The sequence below is a fragment of the Tachypleus tridentatus genome, chromosome 7 (assembly GCF_004210375.1).
Source record: "Tachypleus tridentatus isolate NWPU-2018 chromosome 7, ASM421037v1, whole genome shotgun sequence".
NCBI lineage: Eukaryota > Metazoa > Arthropoda > Merostomata > Xiphosura > Limulidae > Tachypleus > Tachypleus tridentatus.
This window is the reverse complement of record NC_134831.1, coordinates 146,247,358-146,270,716: the sequence shown is the minus strand read 5'-3', so window position 1 is coordinate 146,270,716 and position 23,359 is coordinate 146,247,358. Positions and strand designations below refer to the sequence as shown.

Genomic DNA, 23,359 nt, shown 5'->3' with positions numbered 1-23,359 from the left:
ACTCCTCAAACCTACCCAGGTTGTTTTTTTGTTATTTTCAAAAAATGATTCGTGTACATGAAAAGCTAAATTTCATAACTAGATGTTTAACTCTTAAAAACGTAATGTGATGAAAAATATTTTTATTCTATAAATCAGTATGAGTATCGAAACTCGATATTTAGTTTATAAGCCCTCAGGGAAGGGCAGTGTAAAACTAGGACTCCCAGTAGCATAGCGGTATGTCTGTGGACTCACAACGCTGAAAACCGGGTTTCAATACCCGTAATGGGCAGAGTACAGATAGCCTATTATGTAACTTTGTGGTTAATTACAAACAAACAGTGTAACACCAGGAAAGCCTGAACCATTTTAATACACAAATGTTTTGCATCTCTCGGTGTGTATCTTTAAATGTCGATTCTAGAACAAATCAACAAACAAATACCTGTAACGTATGTTTACAGACTTTAATTTTCGAAGAATGGTATACGCTTATTTAATAAATAATAATGGGCTTCAATACACATTTTTTATTCATGTTAAGGGAATTTTGACATAACACTAAATTATAAAATCATGCAAAAAATGACGGCGTCATACATTTATCAAAGGTGTAAATTTATGCATTAGAGTACATTACTTATTTTTTGAATTTAAGTTATTTCTTAATTTTATTCCACAAATTCACGCAAAACGACGACATAAGAATTATTTGTATAAAGCCATCACTAATTTTGACTGATAGACTAGCGAGAATATGTTAATTAATAGCACCTACCACTAATATTTAGACTGTTTTTGTCTAATAAATAACGGGATTCGACCGTTACTCTCGTTACATACCCATGAATTCAAAGTTTGGGCAGTCTAAACGCTTGACTATACCCAGCCCACACCAACGATGCCAAAGAGCATCGCAAAGAACACAAAAGTGAAAAGAATATCTGTAGGAACAAATATCTTTTCTTGATAAACAAAGACATAGATTTTAAGAAGTTAATATTTTCAGTTTTTATTAAAATACTATCATTTGATATTTCAGTTTCTTACACATGTGAGAAAAGTTAATGACGTCACATCTTAGTGTGATATGAGCACTTCTGTGCTCATCTTTAGCTAAAAAAATTTAAGGACAGTTTTAAAGAAGAGCACTCGTTTTTGAAAAGTATCTGTTTAGTTTTCTACACCGAAATTTTAAAAGTGACAAATTTACACCCTAACTTAAACACTTCCTTACAAAAACCTTTTATAATCTTTTAGCTTATGAATTTCTAGATGTTGTTATTATGCATTTTAACACGATAAATATTACATAATGAAAATAAGGTTCTATTATTGAAATATATAAGACAAACATCTTATTTTTTAGCAAACTTAAAAATCTGAAGATATTAAACACATACCAGGTCTTAAGAAAACAAAGTACTACACATTTATACTGAAGGACAGAGAACCAATCACCAGCCTTGGTGAAACAAACCAAAAACAAAGAACAAATAAAACTGAAATAAACACTGAGCTTATCACTAAGATTGAATTTTTCAAAATTATATGTGTCTCTAATGGATAGATACTTTCGCTAGTTACGCGTATATTTATAAAAGTAGTTTCATTGTTGATAAGTACAAAGCTGCACAACAGGTTAGTGTCCACCACAAGTATCGAAACCCGATTTTTAGCGTGGTAAGTCTGCAGACTTAGCGCTGAGTTAATAGGGGAGAATTTATATAATGTTAAGCAAAAACATTACAGAAGAAAATATTAACCTAACTGATATTTAGGATGCTAGACAATATTTTTATATGCAGAACGAATTTGAATTAAGAGTTTATTCGGTCAAAAATCAAAAGAAAAACAACAATAACAAAAAACACACCAGTATAAGAATGTTTGAATTTTTTGAATAAAGCGGGGGTGAAGGTGGGTTAAAATATTTCTTTAACATACTTATAAAAGCTCGGCTACTTTCACAAAATACGATTTAAAAGAAATGTTGCACATTCTGTGTGCGAGTGAGTGTGAAATTCATAATAAAATTAAACATCACATTCATGTGTAAACTTCATTGAAAAAACTACAACTACATCTTTCAAAAACACATCCTATCCCGTAAGTCCCATGATGGAACAGCGGTAAGTCGACGGGCTTACAACGTTTAACCCTCATACACACGGTGGGGGTCAAAAATGGGCCCACTTGTGTTTAAGTTGTTATAGAAATATAAAACGTGTGACTTTCGGGCCTAAAAATGTACCTAATTTAATCTATACTAATAACATACTATACTAATACGTTTAACATGTATTTTATGCAAATGGGGTATTACATCCCTTGTCTAATGTCGAAATTCACGTTTTCCACATTGGGGGTCATTTTTGACCCCCGTTTAAAAAACTCAATTACATTTCTGGTAAACAATCAAATAATATATTGATATGAAATTTTGTGTTCTAGAACACTCTATAAATGTTCTCGAGCATTCTAAAATATTCTTATCTACGTTGCATAGAGAGCCCTCAATCGATGCTGAATCAGGAAAACCTGAAATAATATCATATTATAACTCCACCAAAGGAGGAGTCGATACACTAGACCAAATAGTTAGATTCTTTTCCACAAAAAGAAAGACCAGAAGGTGGCCAATGGCACTATTTTATAACATTCTTGATGCTGCCGCATACAATGCTTACCTTCTCTATCGCCAGCGCCATCCAGAATTCGCATCAAAGTACCAAAAAAGAGCAAGACGTGAATTTCTGAAGTTGCTTACTGATGAATTACTGCCAGAAGAAGATACAAATGAAGTGATCCCTCCAAAAAGACACAAAGTTGCTGAAGAGAACGTTAGGAAATGGTGTTAAATATGCGCACGTGATTCAAGGAAAAAAACTTCTTCAAAGTGTATCAAATGTAGTAAAATGGCTTGCAATGACCATAAAGTTACCCAGAGTGTATGCATAAATTGTATAGAATAAATATTTTGTCCAAATTTATACTTTGCTTATATGAAAATAATTTTTTTTAAATATTTTTGGTGGGGGTCAAAAATGACCCCCAGTGTGGGCAACGTAATTTTTTTTTAGTGTGTGTACTAGGGTTAAATCAGGGGGTTCGATTTCCCTCGGTAGACACGGCAAATGGCCCCATGTGGCTTTACTATCAGAAAACACACACGCTATTCCATAAAATGACTCCCAGCGTAATTAAAATCGCCAATTTTCATCGTAAGACACATTTCGTGATTTTCCATAACCTGTCTGCTCTAAAATTGAAATAATTTGTTACTGGAGAGCGATCCTAGTGGAGATACAGCTATGATAAAGGTGTGTGTTTCTTTGTTTCAGTATTTTCGCGTAAAGCTACACAAACTATTGGCGCATAGTCGTTAAGAACGAGAACACTAGACGGACGGAAGCTTATTAACAGTACTCATCACCCCACTCATAGGCCCAACATGGCCAGGTAGTTAGGGCGCTTGACTCGTAATTTGAGGGTCGCGGGTTTCAATCCCTGTCACACCAAACAGGCTCGGCCTTTCAGCCGTGGGGGCGTTATAATGTTACGATCAATCCCACTATTCGTTGGTAAAAGAGTAGCTCAAGAGTTGGTAGTGGGTGGTGATAACTAGTTACCTTCCCTCTAGCTTTACACTGCTAAATTAGGGACGACTAGCGCAAATAGCCCTCGTGTAGCTTTGGGCGAAATTCAAAAACAAACAAACCAACTTTGTATCAGTAGCCCTCAGATTCACAGTCCGAGCACGTTAACCACAAAGCCATGCTCGGTCAAAGGAATTAAGGTTTTCAAAAGATCGATTCTCCAAATATACAGAACTAATTATTGACAAAATGAAAACAGTTTAACTTCTTCCAACGGTAACGAGCCCAGTAGCGAAATTTCACCACAAGTTTTAATGCGCTCGAAATATTTCAACAAATCTCTCATTTCGTGTCTGAAACAAAAACCCGCTGTCATTCTCACATTTTTTTTTTTGTATTTGTTGTCTTAGAATATTTCAAAATGTCATTTTAGCTTGTATGTTTTTAACTTTATATTGCAATATGTTCCTAGCAAGCCTTTGACAGTGCCGCATCTCCATAAACCTGTGATAAAACAGATTTGTACAGGACTGTTGATATAGTGATATTCAATAATGCGTTCCTACCTTATTAATTTTTATTCTAAAATTCGTTATATTTTATCATTCAACATAGAAAGTTGATTTGTATTTTCTGGTTTATGACCAGAGAACAACATATTACTGGTTCTTTGGTCATATGCCTTACCTGTTGTAAACAATACGCATAGGCACTTCTCAGCAATGACGTGTCACACACTGTAAATCAACTGCAAGTCTACAGACTAAACAGAGCGTAAGGGTAGCGTATCGTGTGCGTCATACACTTTAGTCAGTTCCATGAACATGATTAATCTTCGTAACGTTCACGTTGGAATCTTTCTCTGCCAGCGTACGGAGAAAAGTGTTTAAAAGGAAAATTGAATCATTTATTTGAATTCTGAAACCTCTACAGAATAATGATACTGACAACAGATGCTCTCACCACAGGAGGAAGAGAAAATGCGAGAGCATGACCTATCGTGGAGATCGTGTCAAACTGTTTTTGTGGGCTCAACTGACGTGTTCGGTCATCTGACGAACGCGTGTCTTTGACGTGATCGTGTACACCATGAGTTCATCCCACCTCTCAGAAGAAGGAAAAACCCAGTGTTTCATTCACGTGTACAGTAAGTCCCACTGAGACGTTCTGAAGAATGGGAAAAGTAAAGTACGTGATGAAATGTATACCGAAGGGGTGGAAGAAAACACGAGCGAGGGGAGAAAGTTACAGCCTAGATTTAGCCAACTAGTAAGTGAGGGAGCGAGTATGAGGAGAGGAGAATGTGCTGTATTCATCACGACTGGTTTTTCCGGTAGCAGCTGTTAGTGTGTATTCTTCCATATCATTAAAAACCTTTAAGTTCAGTATACACCGGAAACTTCATTACACACAACTTCTGTGGTTAGTTGGTTTGTTTCTTCAGTGCTAATGTCACTTCAGATCATGGTCAATACACACTATAGGATAAAATATAGTTTTCATACTGAATATTTCGTCGTGAAAACTTCATAAACTGTACTTACAAAACATAAGTTTTGTTAGAATGCAGAGAACGCTTCCCAATCAATGTCTTTTTTGTTGTTGTTATGGCACAAGAAACATGGTATAAAACACAAATTCGTTAAGCATTGCTAACAAAGGGCGTATTTATTAGTCTGGTTAAATTTTCGGAATACCGCCTTTCTTTTGAACCAAAAGTAGGCTATGAAAGTTCGAACTTCATAACAACTCATGAATAAAGCAACACAGGTTCAAAATATTAAACTATAGTTAGTACGTATACACGTATAGTATAACAATATTTCGTTACTTAATTTCGTTTTATCTAATGAATGAGAAAAATATTAGTTAAATGAAGATGAGAGGTTTGCTAAGGAATTATGAATGATGTAAGATCCGAGGACTAAATTTTTATCTGAAGACCACTGATATAAGATTTAGAAAGTGAGCTATCCTCTAGAAAACACTAATGATGAAAGACTCAAGAAACAGGTTGTTTGGAGCAAAACTTGCATTTTTGATTTAAGACTCAGATGTGAATTGTTTGACACAATAGACATTTTAGCTATGATCCAGGTAGCAAGATGCTTAGAGTGAAATACATTTAATATAATACTCCAAGAACTTAACACTAGTGTGAAAAGAACTCTGATCTACGAGTAACTTTATGAACCACCTTTACATTTAACAGCTGGGGAATATTATTTTGATAAATGTTTTAAAACTTCTCAATTTGTTTGAAGTTAAGCGTAAAGCTACACAATGGTATATCTGTTCTCTGCCCACCGCTATACCACTGATGGGCCTGGGTTTGTTAGTAATTGTATTATCATCAATTTTTTCGAGGGTTAAATTTGTTTAGTACTATGGTTTTAAAACATGCAGTTAACGTGAAAATGACCAATTAAAATTAATCTACAGACTGATTATTTTCTACTGCAAAGCTACACAGTGAACTATATATTTTACCGAACCTCGAATTTTAGCGTTTAACGCTTTGAAACTTACAACTGAACTAAGCAGAGACAAAATCCCTAAATACTTACTTCGTGCTTATAAAAATACATCATGTAATATACACACATATGTCTTTAAGGCGATAGCGTTCCTGCTACATATACATGTATGTATAATATGTGTGTGTATATAAACATATATTTATAATACAAAATAAAACTCTTAACCAAACCACAACTCAAGAAAACAAAGTCAACAGGACGTGATCTATAATGAGAAATATATGTGTGTTTTTGTTATAGCAAAGGCACATCGGGCTTTCTGCTGAGTATACCGAGGGGAATCGAACCCGTGATTTTAGCGTTGTAAATCCGTAGACTTACCGCTGTACCAGGTGGAACAATGTGAAGTATAAAATGTGTTCTAGTTTGTGGAGGTGACTACAAAAGTAGGGCCTATACAGTGGTGAGGATACACTGTGATAACCTTCGTTCGTAAAGCCTCGCATCTAAAAAAATAATAATAAGAGTAAAATAAGAACAAATACAATAAATAAAAAATAATAGAGAAATATGTGGGTATTCAAGCCCACAACGTCCCCCATCTGTATTATCCTTCACTGCCTGCAGAGAATTAGGGGCAGGTGACTGCTCTCATAAAAAAATAAAAGAACATGCACAAGAGAAACAAAAGAAAACATAAAAAAGTCCTTCCATTGAGGGTGATGAGTGAGAAAACCTTACTTCCTGAAGTTGATGTTTCAGCCTCCCAGTACTTTGAAAGTACTGCATTTAACCAAACTGTATTTTTGCAAAGCTTTAAACCCAAGATTTTTTTCTGATAAATCTTCAAGATTATTCTTTTGCATAATTTGAACAGTAAATTTATAGAATATATATTCAAGGTCGTCGTCTCTGTACAATACTTTTACACTGTTCTTTTTCATATCTCTAGGATTCTCACGTATCTTGCTGTCAACATTATTTCAGTGAAGAATTATACACAAGTAACAGTAGTTAACACTAGATTTTCTCTACTTAGAACACTTTATAATATTACTCTTTAGAAAGTCTTTGGTTATAAAAACGGGTGGTTTTCACACACATTTGTGAGTATGTGCAAAGCAAATCTTATTTTCAATGTTATTAAATAACTTCTCCTCAGAAACTTATCTTTCTCTAAAACATTTTCCACATACGAGTTCAGAGGACATAAATCGCTCTTGTAGAAGGAAGATGATTTTCAGAATAATTATCAATAACCCACAGTAGTAAAGAATGCGGGTTATTTTCCTCGTTTGGGTTATAAAGTCTCTCGTTATTGTGTAAGAAACTACTATATAATAAAACACAAATACTGCAAAGTCCTTCATAATTTTTTCTCTTCTTGTACCAGTTTCTTAGTGTCTCGAATTATTTATCATCATCTTATAATAAAATATAATTAAGACTTATACGAAATATTAACTAAGATTCATATGAAAACTAGTCAAATATATATAATTATAGTGTACCCGTGTCAGCTTAAAACGTACTATTGATTTAGCATGAATCTTGAAAACACAGATAATTCCAAATACGCCGTCTAATATCAAAATTTTTAAAGCACTTTCGTCGGGGTTGGACTAGGGAAAAAAAGCCTGTTGGATTTCATGTATGCATAAAATCTAAATACACCGTCTAATATAAAAGATGTGTGTAAATCATACCAAGTAAAAAAAAAATCCTTACCGTTTATGGATGGGAAAATCTTCTCTCCCTGTATTATGAAATTTTATCATTTTTCGAAAGGAAAATATCAGATATTTCTCATTAAGAACATAAAAATCTTATGGTTCTTAGAATATCCTTTTTTAGAACAAACTCGGACTTCTGAACTTCTCTTATGATGCATGAGTCTCTCTAGTGACTTAGTTACTCCAATCTTTAGTTCTCCAGGAAAAAACTTCTTTAGTGTTTTTGAGCTTACTAATTAATGACTATGGCAAGTATCAATTCTTCAACAGCTACATTTTGTTAGTCTCAGAGTGTTAAGAATATTAAAGTCAACACTATTAATTAACGTACATCTTCCCAAAAAAACCTGTTTATTAAAATTGATTGTACAATACCTCAAGGTGCAATGATTACCATATAAATTATAGTATTTCGCATGCAGTGTTTTTGTTTAAATCTGACAATGACGATATAAATTAAGACTTCGTTTGATTTAAGATAATTTTTGACGTAAAACGCATTTAACAAGCTTTTCACGGATGAGAAAGTTTTTTTTTTTTTACTTTTCAAATACTCAGTTGGATTAAAATTCAAATGATGTAATTATAAGTTAAAAAGCTGGCAACAGGATATATTATCGTAACATCCAGATGTACGAAATCCGCTGAGAAAGTACCAAGTGAATACATCATTAATATGTTTCAACAACTAGCACACAAGTGTTTAACCGAATGTTTTATTTTTATATTACGTGAATTTTATAACATTTGTTTTTGTTATAACAAATTAATCACAAAATTACGAATGAAAAGAACGCGCTGAGTTCCAGTTCCGCAGTTTATAATACGTAATTGCGATAAAAGTTTAAAACACGAAATGAAAACTACGTCAGTTAAAACTATCACTGGAAATTTAGGCTTAAGCCAAGACTTATAAATATATAGATATGGGTATACAGTCTAATCCAGTGAGTAAAGTAAAATCATAAAGAGTTTCAAAATATAAGCGAAAATGTAATCCAGAAACTTTTTTCATTATACTGTTTGAGTTACGGAAGTAACTCCTTAATCTCATCTTTTGTATCTTGTGCTGCATTTTCTAACCCAATTAACCTCGTATTTTCTAACTGTTGTGTTACCCGGTAGATTAGCGGTGTTTTTACAACTTACCAGTTAAAATTCTGGATTCAATTTCTCACAACGGACAGAGCACATTTAGCCGAGTGTGTAGCTTCGCGCTAAACAAACCGAAAAAGATCTAATTTTTGCTGCATTCTCTGACATATATTCTCTAATATTCCCTCTCTTTTGACGAATCCTCAAACGCACAATAAAACCTAATCTTCGCTAACTTTTGCTTCATTCTCTAACACACACATAAAACCATATACATGTTAAGTCGAGTGGAATATTTTGTAACAAATTTTAACACTTTTTTGGCCTGTCACAAAACGCTTAAAACTAACATTTGTTAACGTATTGTTAAAACGGGTAAATATCTTTTTATTTTAGAAAACGAATAATTGGATATATATATATATATAAATGAAACAAAAAATTATTTGTTAACCATTGGGCAGGATCGAACTGAAACTTGTTGGGCTTCCGGAAAATAATAAAAAAAGACAACAACACTAATAACAGTGTGTGTTTTCTTATGGCAACCCCACATCAGGCTTATCTGCTGAGTCCACCGAGGAGAATCGAACCCCCTGACTTTCACGTTGCAGATCCGTAGCCTTACCACTGTGCCAGTGAGGGACATTAATTATAGCTTGATGTTGTTGTTTTTTTATTTCGCGTAAAGCTACACGATGGGTGTCTGCGCTAGCCGTTCCTAATTTAGCAGTGTAAGAGTAGAGGGAAGGCAGCTAGTCATCATCACCCACCGCCAACTCTTGGGCTACTCTTTCATCAATGAATATACTAATCAGTAGTTGTAAAATACTAGTAAAAAATAGTTTAACGCAAATTGAATTCATCTTCCTCCCCAGAATGAAAAGTAATCACATATTGTTTGTTTTGTTTGTTTTGAATTTCGCGCAAAGCTACACGAGGGCTATCTGCAATAGTCGTCACTAATTTAGCAGTGTAAGGCAGCTAGTCATCACCAACCGCCGCCAACTCTTGGGCTACTCTTTTACCAACGAATAGTTGGATTGACCGTCGCATTATAACGCCCTCACGGCTGAAAGGGTGAGCCCGTTTGGTGCGACGGGGATTCAAATCCGCGACCTTCAAATTACGAGTCAAGCGCCTTAACCCACCTGGCCATGCCGGGCCTACGAACCCACTATATCAAGAAATATTTGCAAAATACAGCGTAACAATTGCCTAGTCTTTCACTCAGGTGAAATAAATCATAACTTGAAGATCATATTAAACGAATACCACAAAACTCTTCCCAAGCCCATGAACACATGAACAAAAACAAAACATGATCCCGACATTAACTAAAGAAAAATCAGAAAAGTCATATCAATAAAATCAAGCAATACCAAAATTAACAAACATCCAGTCACATCTTTATATGTTACATCCAGTTACATCTTTATATGTTACATCCAGTCACATCTTTATATGTTACATCCAGTCACAACTTTATATGTTACATCCAGTCACATCTTTATATGTTACATCCAGTCACAACTTTATATGTTACATCCAGTCACAACTTTATATGTTACATCCAGTCACATCTTTATATGTTACATCCAGTCACAACTTTATATGTTACATCCAGTCACATCTTTATATGTTTTAATTTCTCCACACATTACTGACTTTACACTAAGATTTCACACAAGATATTCGTATTTATTCTTTTTTTTCTGTTTGATTATAAATAAGTAATCTGTTAGCATACGCGAATTGATATGTAAATGAGTTGATTTTCTGATTTAAATACGCTATTAGTTGTTTCTTGTTGGATTTAAATACACAAAACCTTCTTTATATTGAAACCTTTGCACTTGAAAATGTTTTTAACTGGTGTAACTTGTAATAAATGCTTATAATCAGAAAGTGAACTAAAAATAAAACTACCATTGTTCAGTTATTAATTAACCAGGAAGTTTCATCTAGTGAAACAGTTAAAACAAATTTTGAACTTGGTTATTGAGTGTCAGGTCAAACATTACATTGATTATAGAAGCATTCTGTTCTTAAATATTTTGAAAACTTAGTTTTCACATACAGCTTTCTATTGAAAATGCACTCGTACTTCAAGTTACATTCTAAACAAACAGATGTAATAACACTAAGTTACTTATGACGCAATCTCTTTGAAGACATCCTGGGACTGCACGAAGTAATGCACAGATAAACTTATCAACTAAAAATTTCGGAATGTCTGTAGGGCACAAGGTCGTTATGCTTTCTGTTCTTTTTCTTTTTCCGCAACTGTCCAAAATATCATCTGAAAATGACTCCACATTTACAACAGTTATCACATTACTTAGTCGGCTGTTACTTTAGTGTTTACGTCAACATTGGTTTTCATTATCCAATACAGTAAGCTCATTCAGTTCGAACAATCTCATTTTAGTGGTATAGTCATTATCGCTATGAGCTTCAGTAAGATATTTTAACAAAATATTCAAAAGTAACATTTAATCATTCATATTCAAAGTTTCATTTCAACAGGATTCTTATGTAATATTTAATCACTCATATTAGATATGCCAATTCACCAGCAATTTTTGACTATTCAAATTAAATGCCTCATTTCTTCAAAATTCACCAACAGTTCTTTAGCATTCAAATTAATTGTCTCTTTTCAACACGTTCTAAACCAGAATTTCCTTTAATTCGTCAAGGCATACTCGTGGACAATAAACAAAAATGCATCAGTAGTAAGCATTCTTCAGTACAAGTAACTTTGACAATCCAACAGTATATAATAGTTTGTTTGTTTATTTATTTGTAATTAAACACAAATCTACACAATGGGCTATCTGTTGCTCTGCCCACCACCGGTATCGAAACCTGGATTCTAGCGCTGTAAGTCCGCAAACATACTGCTGTGCCACTGGGGAGCAATACATAAGAGAAGAATCAGCATTAGTTAACGTCTAATAAAGTCATCAGTTCATTATTTACATACTTATGTATATAAGATCTTACATCTTAGATATGTTGACCAACTACTAACTACTTAAATTCCTCCAACATATGGCGCTAAAAATACAAAATTTCTCACAGGGAAAGAGGAGTCGTGTAACATCCTCACTCATTTAGGTCGAATATTAAAGAATGGAAGCAAAAGTAATGAATACGAATGAACCGTTAACACACTGTAAAAAACGTCTCCGAGGGTTCTTTACAATGTAGTTCTTGTAGTTCATCATCCCTGTAAAACAACTCATACACAGTTTTAATGGGCGGCTTAGCCAAAGCGTTATACAATTCACTGTACAGTTCTTCTGCGCCCAAGTACACCTATACTCAGGCCTAAGAGAATAAATGTCTCAATATTTTCTCTTAAATCCAAACCTGAAACTGCTTACAGTACTTCAACACGATACGAAGGAACGTTTCTCGCGCATATTTACCCAACCATTTCATACCAAGTATGATGTAGGAATACTTCGTCTTGGCATGAGAGAACAGAAAATTCACTTCACCTTTAAAGGAAGATTTGTAGAGACCAAGGTGTGAGGTGTTTCTGAATGTACAATTCATATTATCACGGATGAATTTTGTTCAACACCTACGTATTTATGATAGCTCACAGGTATTATTGACTATTTGACAATTTAATAAGCCACAGATAAATTTGGCTGGAGCAATATATGTGGGTCACAACTTTTCTAGTAAAGATCGTTCTTATAACAAAAAGTGTTAAACAGTGTAGTTACGAAGAAGGGAACCTTCAATGTTCTGTAAGAGGGCAACTCCCTGTCACACAAGTGAAAACGTTTTAAGGCATCAACGAACTTCAAAACTAAAACCTAAGTGCACCCAGAGCAAGGTGTACAAAATGAAGGCATCTTTCAGAAGAGAAAACACTCCAAACAAAAACTTTTTTTAATGAAATTGAGTATATTTCTTAGTTCAATTAACAACATGATGAAAAAACGAGAAAAAAAATTAAAATGGCAAAAACTCACAGACCAAAAGTTCACGAATCCACAGTTTTCAAATACATTTCAAAACCAGCGGCTGTTTTAAGGAGAAAATAAATGATCAAGTTACTAGATTGCATCACTCACTTATGAACACATACCCACCACGTCCGTCCTGCTCCACAGTAGTTCCAACGGACTTTCGTGTTCTGGGCTTTTTAAATGTGGTTTCTCAAAAGATATATTCTAAGACTGACTTTACCATTGTTTGCAGAAAGTTACTACGATATGAAGTGCAGTATTGGACAGAAATATGTATTCATACTGTACCACCGTGTGTGTGTATCAAGAAACAAAACTCTACGACCACGATTTTATATAATTTAGCTTCAACTCCACTTCCAGATTTTCTATGTAAAAAAACAAACAAAAAACGCAACGAAACCACAAAATAGCGGCACTTCCACTTTTTCGTACGAGTAAAGATTGCTTCTGGAAAAAAACGCGCGTTTTCCTTCATTATTCTCAGGCTGTAGCGCAGCATTGACAATAGTCTTCAGAAAGTCTTGCCTAATGATGAACCACATAACTTGGCAGCACTTGTCCATGACATTTCTTTAATCTATCCTAAATCCTTCAAAATATGGATCTCTTGAGAAACTGAGAAGTAATAAATTAGCTTTAAATGGTCTTCACCCATTTACTTTTATTTGAAGTTATTCCCTCTAATCCTATCAGATACGTTACGCCTGTTATGGTTTAAATATTAATTTTTGCTGTAACTACTGTTCTCTACGTTTCTGTAAACACGAGATTTACATTTGAATTGTAAATTACTATTTATTGCCAAAGGAAATTCACAGATAGAAATATTATCGTGAATACTTACATATTAGAGGCAGATGTCAGGAACAAAATTCATATTTATATGGATTTACTGATGGATTTCGCCATCTAACTTCAACTCATCTTCTGGAATTCCATCTGTTCTTCTGTTAAAGCTTTGTTCATTTTATACGACATTGAAGCACTACTGTTGGAACTGTTCTGTCTACCAATTTTTATTCTAATCAATGATATAAACAAATTTACCAAGTTTTGGCCTTAAAGTGTTTAAAAGAAGATTACACTGAGCATTTTACCTCTTAGAGCACTACATCGTATTGTCATTGGTTCATCACTAGTCATTTATTCCACATATACAGATATATCGCTAACCCTTCTACATACATATTTCTGAAACGTACTAAATCCTTGATCGCTTCATCAACGTTTCCTTTTTAATCATTGTTTTTTCGGTAAGAACAAAACAAGAGCTACAAAGTGAAAACTAAAGAGCAAATCAAGTGCATAGAATAAAATATGTTGTATTATAAATAACGTCTTGAAAATGTTAAGATAAAATTGTAAATGAGTGATCTAGACATTTTGCACGAGAAGGGTGTATCCCGGTGTGGACTAACATAAACATTTACCTAGTTACTGACTCATGGACAGAACCAGCTCAGACTTGCCTGTCTCTATACGTGTCCATTAGAATAGCAAAATGTGATAGTTTTTAAAGGCATCTAGCATGTTGCACAAATGAAAATGTGCTTTTCTTTTTTTCACACGTATTGATTAATTGTTTGTTTGGAATTAAGCACAAAGTTACACAATGGGTTATCCCTGTTCTGCCCACCATGGGTATCGATACCTGATTTCTAGCGACGTGAGTCTGCAAACATACCGCTGTGCTTATCTACAAACAAATAAACAATGTTTCATGGTTAAACATCTACGTTAACCTCTTTCATTTTGATCAAGTTTGACTTAAAAGTTCTACAAACAAGTTCTGAGAGCTTGCTGTTTTTATGGACTTCAGTTTTATTTGAAAATACCACAGTAGGTTAAAAAATGCCTTTTATAGGGGACTTAAAAAAAGATACTTGTATAATCATGCAATATATATATATAAATGTTGTTCATAAGGTATTCAAAATTTATTTTAACAGATAATGCAACTGTTTTCAAAAGGAATTTACAAATGACGTCGACAGCAGATTTAGAAATTATTTCAAAATTTGATTTTTGATTCTTCTTAATGACCAACAATACAGGTAGTACAAACGTGAGATGGTATGAAAATGTATGAGAACTGTAGAGTGAATAGAGTGAAAATGGCAGTTTACATGCCACTGATGATGACGAAGGTTACATCTCACTGAGTAAGAAAAAGTGATAAACGTTCGGATTACACAGGGAAGTAAATATTCCTTTAAAGAACATTCCTGATTTCTCAGTATTGTTACCACTGAGTATACCGTAGTGAAGTGTTTAATGTTTAATTTCAGAATATTCAATTATTTATTAGGCAAAGGGCCACACAATGGGCATGTAACGAAGCCGCATCTTAAGCGTCATAAACTCTCAAACGTGCAGCTGAGCCATTGCTTTTGTTAACATTATTCTTAGCAATGATTGTTAATATTAATATGAAGTCACCAAATGGGACAGCGGTAAGTCTTCGGATTTACATTGCTAAAATCAGCTAGCCCGATGTGGCTTTGCTATAGGAAAACGCACATGAACACGTAGTTACATGAAGAATAAATAACTATTCACATCAAGAAAAAAAAAAATTTTCAAATTCGAATTTAACCGTTCCCAGATTGTCTCTGAAGAAGAAAGGTCCATCTTTCGAAAGGGATCGGGTTATAAGGGTTTCTATTCAAATATAAGGAAGATGTACTATACGCTTATTTTATAATTACAGACAAAATCAACACATTATTTGGCCAAAGAACCAAAATTAAAAATATTCTACATATTGCGATAGTACCATTATCAGAAGTAAAAACCTATATGACAAGCGGGTAATTTTACAAAGCAAAGATTTAGCTTTTTTGTAACCTTTAAGAGGGGAGTATATATATTGTACATAATATGTCAATATTTCTTTCCAAAATTGTGTATTAGCGCCAGCTAATTTTGGAAGAAAAACAATTACTAACTTCTTAGTATGTTTATTCCGCGTAAGGAGTGGTGTTTCTTTTTTTTGTTATTTTTTATATTCTTAAATGGCAAATACCTTTGAGCTTCCTGGCACTTCGCCCCCTGGAGCGCCTCCTCTAGACCCTAAGGCATGAAATGTCTGCATCTCCTAATAGGTTTTCATGATCTACAGCTAAAGAAAGAATGTTCATAATGAATTTATGTATATTGTAACCATCATTGTACATCTACATAATACGTTTATGCATAAAAATCCAGGTGTACAAGAAGAAAAATGTATCGTTCATTGAGGCATTATGAGATATATTTTGAAATGATTCTTGTAGGAAACGGTTAGTGTTCATTACACAAGAAAGCGTTGAGTTCTGGAGAACGAGGGGTCGTTCAATAAGTTTTAATTGGTTATAATCCCTCCAGAAGACTTGCGTCTATATCTTTAGGTAATTAACAGTCAAACGTTGGACTCACTATAATTCTGTCCAGATTTAATTTATGTTTATGGGTTTTCCTCTTGTCATCACACACACAGTTTTGTCAATATTAAACATATTATACTATTTCTATAAAGCCTATATTTCTCATATTCTATTTCTAAATATTAAAGCCTTCTCTTCTCGTTAACTGATTCTCGTATTATAAATCATCACAATTAGTAGTTGTATTAAAAATATTTTTTCTCACAATAAATTCCGTTCTGTATCATTTACCATTCATCTTTATCTCACAAAAATATCTTTATTTATATTAACAAGGAAACCCAATCCGTATTAATTATCATTTTTCATATCTGAATAATCATTTGTCTGTCTTCCGTTTCCTCAGCAGATGAATCTATCAACAATCCTCAAAACTGCATGAGTGTTATCACTTTCTTTTCACACAAATTACTCTGTAACGTTTCATCAACTACGCTTACAAAGCTCAATTAAGATTTTTCTTGAAATATGACAGCCTCAGTAACTTATTTTACAAAAGATAAGGAAAAGTACCCGTCCCCAGTGACGAGAAAATTTTAAGTTAATCTACCAATTTAAACTATTTCATGGATTATATAAAGTTAATTGAGTTACACCCTTGGGTTTACTCAAAACCAAAGCTGCGAGCTACTCGTACCACCCACCATGAAAAGTAATTGCTGAGCATATCAGTTATGCTAAGAACCACTCAACAATAACACACGGTAAATCCACATTTTTCATTCTTTAGGGTACGTCGCATTTTGAAATGTGAATGATAGTTAATTAATTTCTAACAGTTTAATGTAGAATATCTTGCTTGTGAAATAAACTTTGTCATCAACATTATTCATATCTGTTATCCAGTCATTTCAAAAGTAAATGTTAAGTTTTGCTTGCATTCACAGCTTTTCAAACGAGACTCAGACGAACATTCGGACAGAAACCATGGTTCGTGATATATACAGGGCGGCTCGTAAGTCCATACCCATCCATATGTCTTATGTATTTATTCAGTGTATATGTGTGGTGTCACCAGTATTATTGCGCTCATGTACCCACATACTTGCCACAATACGCTCTTCAAGTGTAAATGGGCTTACATCGGCCATATTTCCCTGAAAAAAAGAAACAAATTTATAATACATGCGTAATTTAATATAATAACATATGGATGGGTAAGGACTTGTATATAAGATATCGTATAAATCATGAGAATGTTAAATAACCAGAATTTCCATCATTTATGTTTTTTTGTTTTTTATAAACAAATATGATCTAAACATACATAAGCTTGTGTGTAGTACTCTATCAAATATTTCACTGCTAGTTTCTTCTTCTCACTAAAACGTGAATTTCAATGAATAAAAGGCCCGGCATGGCCAGGTGGTTAAGGCACTCGACTCGTAATCCGAGAGTCGTGGGATCGAATTCCCGTCACACCAAATATGTTCACCCTTTCAGCCGTGGAGCGTTATAAAATTACGGTTAATCCCACTATTCGTCGGTAAAAGAGCAGCCCAAGAGTTGGCGATGGGTGGTGTTGACTAGCTGCCTTCCCTCTAGCCTTACACTGCTAAATTAGGGACGGCTAGAGCATATAGCCCTCGTGTAGCTTTGTGTGAAATTCGAAACAATCCAAATTTAGCACATATAAGCTTGTGTGTAGTACTCTATCAAATATTTCACTGCGAGTTTCCTCTCATTAAAACGTGAACTTCAATTACTAAAAGATAATGTAAAGGTCTAAGTTCTTTTGCGGTTCGCTACTTTTGCTCAAATACAAAATACTATTCATCAAAACGAAAAGATATTACTTTTAGGTTAAATAGTCATTCTTAGAAACGAAAATATCACCCCTTTGTTAACTGTTTTGATTTGGGCATACTCCAGAATTTACAGTTTTTTTTAGGTATAAATAATGAGTAGGGAAGCTATCAAGTCGTTTATCAGTGAGGAAACGAATACATTTCAGAACTTTAAAGTCTTGCGGGTGCCCCATTGCCCTAAATTAGAATGAAAAAAGGTTTGTTTCCCTTTATGTTACAAGGTTTTCCACGAATGTTATTTTAAAAACAAAACGTTTGCAGTTGTTGGTGACACAGTTTCGTTTCACGCACAATAAAATTATTTTTGTAAGTTTACCTCAAAAGCCCAAATAAATTTTTCATTACTTAAATGAAAAATATACAATTTAAATCAGTTAAACTGGAATAAAGGCTCAAACAAATCGCTAGATGGTTTTCCACTAGTGAATATTATTCACTTCTTAGAAGAAAAATAAACATTACCAATACGTACAAGCAGGTTTAAATTTCTTTATAAACTTCAAATTAATCTAGGTTATTCATTTCGCTACATGAATTACTACGTTATGAGTTTAATAGAAAATAACAGACAAAAGTGAAAAATATTATAATATCGTGAAGAATGCTTTATGTTGGAAGGTTAGCGTATCGGATAAGGCGTGATCAGAATGTCTATGTACTGGAGGAAATCTTCAATTAAAACACAGTAAGAGAGAAAGAGAGAGAAAAAGACTTAAATACATATATGTGACACAACATTTGTTGATGTTATGGAGGTTTCCTACACAAGTATATCATGGTTCACATAGACATAAACCACGTGGCAGGCAGTAGCTTCCTGCTACAGGTATCATATTACAATACTACCGGACGTATGTGACAAGTTCATAGGTCACACTCATATCATCGCAAAGAGCTGCCGCAAGAGGAAGTGCTTAATGCAGAATAACAACAACAAGTGGCCTACTTCCGTTCGTTAAAAAAAAAGTGGTTAGATCATCTTAAATACTTCTCTATAAAACCTTCAAACTTCTTAGCTGGGGTTACAAAATATTAGGTTTTGTTTTCAATAAACAGTATAATACTAAAAATATATGTACTACTGTGCTCATTTCCAGATATGCTTCCAACTTCCCTTCGCAGGAGGGGTCATTGGGACAGACTTGGGAACCAGAAAATAAGTCTTTGGGCTCGAATCAATGCAGAATTCAGATTTAAAATTAAAATAGAAACAAAAATAATACTTGATGTGAATGAGCTAAAAAAAAAGAAACATAATATAAGACAAACCTAGTCTAAAACATGGTTTGTACTAATTCATCAGTTACGGACATCACCACTGCTCATGGAATTTTTGGGCGTTTTTCGAGTGTAATATAGCTTTTAAATTTAACAAAGTGCTACATTTAGATGTTATCTACAGATCGTTCGTTTTCTTATAAATATATAAACATAAGGTGATACAGGAATAATCAACTCTTGTGGCTTGTTTATAAAAATTTCTAAAGTAATTCTTTAGGCCTAACTATATATAGTTACAGACTATATACAGTTACAGTTTACCTCATGTATACGCGAGCATTCTTAAAGCGTCACCAATTAAAGAAATCTTACCTCGATCAACAGAAAAAATATAATGTTCAAGAGTTTTAAAAGTCATATAGTTATTGGTACGAGAACAACCCTAAGATACCGAACTGTTACGCTTTCGTCTCTCAATGTTTTCAAGGAATATGCCTTATTTAAATTTTATTTATTCAACAGGTATTGTGAACTCTAGCGGTGATATATTTTTAATATATACTTTTAATGCAAAAAACATTTTGAAGATAAATATTATCATCTGCGATTTCTGAATAGAAAAAAAAAAAGCTGTATGGCTTCGTAGAATAAGTGAGAAAAGTATAACGTTTTCGAGTTTAAAAATACCAGCAAATGTCGCATGCTGCACGTCTGAAACTTTGTTTCATCATTTTGTAGACTAACTGGAATAAAAAGGTCTAACAAATTACAACAGGTGCACAACACTTTTCATGAGAAAATGTAACTAAAATCATGAAAAGTTCAGGTATTTAAGAAAGCCAATGTTAAAATTAAGATTTGAGATCATATTTGAACAGATCTCATCGAGTGTGTTCTAAAAACATATAATTTTACATATTTTTTTTATCTACCAAAATTAATGACAAATTAACATTTTCTAAAGGGTCCACTTTTTTTTTTGTCCACACATATCAATAGAAAATGAACACTAAAACGATTTTGTTTGAGTTTCCATAGTTAGTCAGTTAGTTCTGCTTATCACCTAGAATCCAAGAAGATAATGTCTGTAGTAACAGCTTCTGGAAGAAGATGAGGTTTACTACAACAATATTTATAAACTAGATGGGGTACCTGTCTTCAGGATGGAAGTTATGTGAATTTATGAATAATGAAAAGTTGATATTTAATTGTATAAAAAAACGCAGAATTGTTCACACGAACGGCAAAATAGAGAACATGAAACCACAAATGTGCATGTATATCTGCGTGAAGCCAACAAACCTTCACACAAAATCTTATGAAGACCCATCAAGATGGGGTGAAGTAATGGCAAAAAAATCACGAAAACACAAAAATGCCCCTTCAAAAGTAAAACTAAAATTTTGTATATACCTTTTCATGAACCGAATGAACCTCCATACCAAATTTGGAAAAGCTCCATCTACAGGAGGTGAAGTAGTAGTGAAAAACGAAGAAAAACCATAAAACTGCAAAATGCAAAACAGAAAATTTGTATGTGCCCCTGCTTGGACCAATAAATCTTCGTATTAGCTGTTTGAAGTAACATCCACACTCTGTGAGGTAGTTATATGGATATAAAGAGACAATACTATTATACTTATATTAATATATGGCAATACATTTTGTAAATACGTAATTAGTTTTTTACTATATTTATCAACGGTTGTGAAGAAATATAATAAAGATACAGAAGACGGTCGCCATCCGATACTTATTTTTTGTATGTTGCAACTGCACATATATATATACTTGCAACATTGTTTTAAAATAATTTTATAAAGTTGTGGACCGTGGCATCAGTTTAAATGTTATAAAACGTAGTTGTTTTTTTTTACACAACAAATATATCGAAGATCATTAGAAAATAACATCAAATAAACATACTTATCTATATAAATATAATAGTAGTATCTCCATGTAATGCTGTATCTCCATGTAACTACATCGCAGGGTGTGGATAAAATCTTCATCAAAATTGGTATGGAGGTTCATTAGGTTCATGTGGGGGTTCACAAACATTTTCACTTTTGCATTTTGTTGTTTTTATAGGCGTTTTTTTTTTTTCCAATACCTCACCTCCAGTGGCTGGATCTTCATGGCTTGAAGGTTTGTTGGGTACATAGAATATACATACAAATTGATAATCTTGCATTTTGCGTTTTAGAATTTTTTTAGACGTTTCTGCGTGTGTTTGTTTTTTAACACTACTTCCCAGTGGCACGGAAGTATGTCTTCGGTCTTACAACGTTAGAAACTGGTTTTAGATAGCTGTGGTGGGCAGAACACAGATCGCCCATTTCATAACTTTGTGTTTAACTACAAACATATACACATTTTTTTACCACTACGTCGCCTCCTGTTGATGGATCTCCACCAAATTTGGTGGGTGTGTTGGGTCCGTACAAGGATATATATATATATACAAGTTGCGGTTTCACTTTTCATATTTTGTAGTTTTATGTGTGTGTGTGTGTTTTCAATTACATATAAGGGAAGCAACTTTTTACGTCCTAAGATAACTTTTCATGAATTATGAATTTACATAACTTCCGTCCAGGCCCGGACACTCCTGCGAGTATTAGTTAATAACATAAAAACAGGAAATTTGATGACTTTTACACACGTGCTTTTTAAAATGTCCAGAAACGTGATTTAAGAAACGCATAGTTTAATCTTTATTCGCTTTCCTGTTCTTCTTTTAACCCAACTACCCTGATATTGGTTAGGTTTCAAACACAAATTTTAATCTCTTTTCACTATCTTGTCTTATTTTATACCCAACCTACTCTACAAATGGTTAGGTTTCTAACACACGATTTAATCTCTATTCGCTCTCCTGTCCTATTTTGAACAAACTACCCTGGAATTAGTTAAGTTTCAAAATATCTTTGGCTTTGGTAAAAATATTCCAATTCCATGACATTCTTTCGCATTACTGCTCCATAAACACATTATTTAAGTGTATTTTAATACAAAGGAAAGTGTCAGCGTCAGTTTATGGTGATCCTTTTACACCTTGAACTCCCAACATTTTCTTTGTAATCTTTAGAGACTTAGATTTTCTATCAAACGATAACAAGATATAATTATATTGTATGGTATTTATTTGTTTGAAGCTTCCTCACGGTAAGGATACGAATGTAATTTGAATTATTTTAGTTGAGAATTTTATTCGCTGGAATGCAAAGTATACAATCATCTAATGTCATCTATTTTAAAAAGTATTTAAAACATTTACTGCATTCGTTTTTGGAAGCAGACTAACGATTCGGTAATAAAATACATTATGCAACAACAACAGATGTAATTCGGCTTTTTAATAGTTATGGAAGAATTATCTACTATGTACGTACACAGGTATAGACATGATTTAATAAACAGAAATCCAATGCTATAGTTCATTTTTTTGGAATAGAAACATCTCAAGAATTTTCAAACAGACTTCCAAGTTGATTTTATTGATTGTCTGTAAACTGGTTCAATACACCAAACAGTAAACGAGCCTTAGCGTGTTTGATTAAATTTATTTAAATATTTTAGGTGCATTGTAAGAAAGGTTTTGAAATTTTTGCTGGATTCTTAAGAACATTTGGCTCTGTTCTAATAAATTATCTCTACTAGAGACATCAGATTTATAAAATAACTCGACTTTTATTTTGTAGACAGTTTTGGTCCTATAGATATTTTTAAATTTATGTTCAGTAAAACTATAGATTTACTACATAATAATTTTATATAAATCTTATGTACTTACGTATCTGTTAAACAGGATTTTTTTCAGAGATTTCAATTCTAAGTTTGATACTGTCAGTTTTGATTTGCCTTTCTATAAAACTAAGCAATATTCATACAATAGCCTTAATTAAAGCACTAAACACTTTTTAGACTAGCTTTAACCAATACTTATTATTGGATTCATCTGAGGTGTTAGATTACACACGAGTACTAACAAACAAGAATTTTAGTTTTAATTTATATA

At 33.4% G+C, this 23,359-nt stretch overlaps 1 long non-coding RNA gene across 2 annotated transcripts in view; it reads right to left on the bottom strand.

The window, feature by feature from the left end:
* LOC143256845 (uncharacterized) overlaps positions 1 to 19,843 on the bottom strand; it is a 54,061-nt gene extending 34,218 nt beyond the window's left edge. For both annotated transcript variants that reach the window (XR_013031571.1, XR_013031572.1), the window contains exons 1-2: positions 19,711 to 19,843; positions 15,910 to 16,005 (exon numbers count right to left, since the gene is read on the bottom strand). This is a non-coding gene — a long non-coding RNA (uncharacterized LOC143256845). The remainder of the gene's footprint in view (positions 1 to 15,909; positions 16,006 to 19,710) is intronic.
* Positions 19,844 to 23,359: the final 3,516 nt, after the last annotated feature.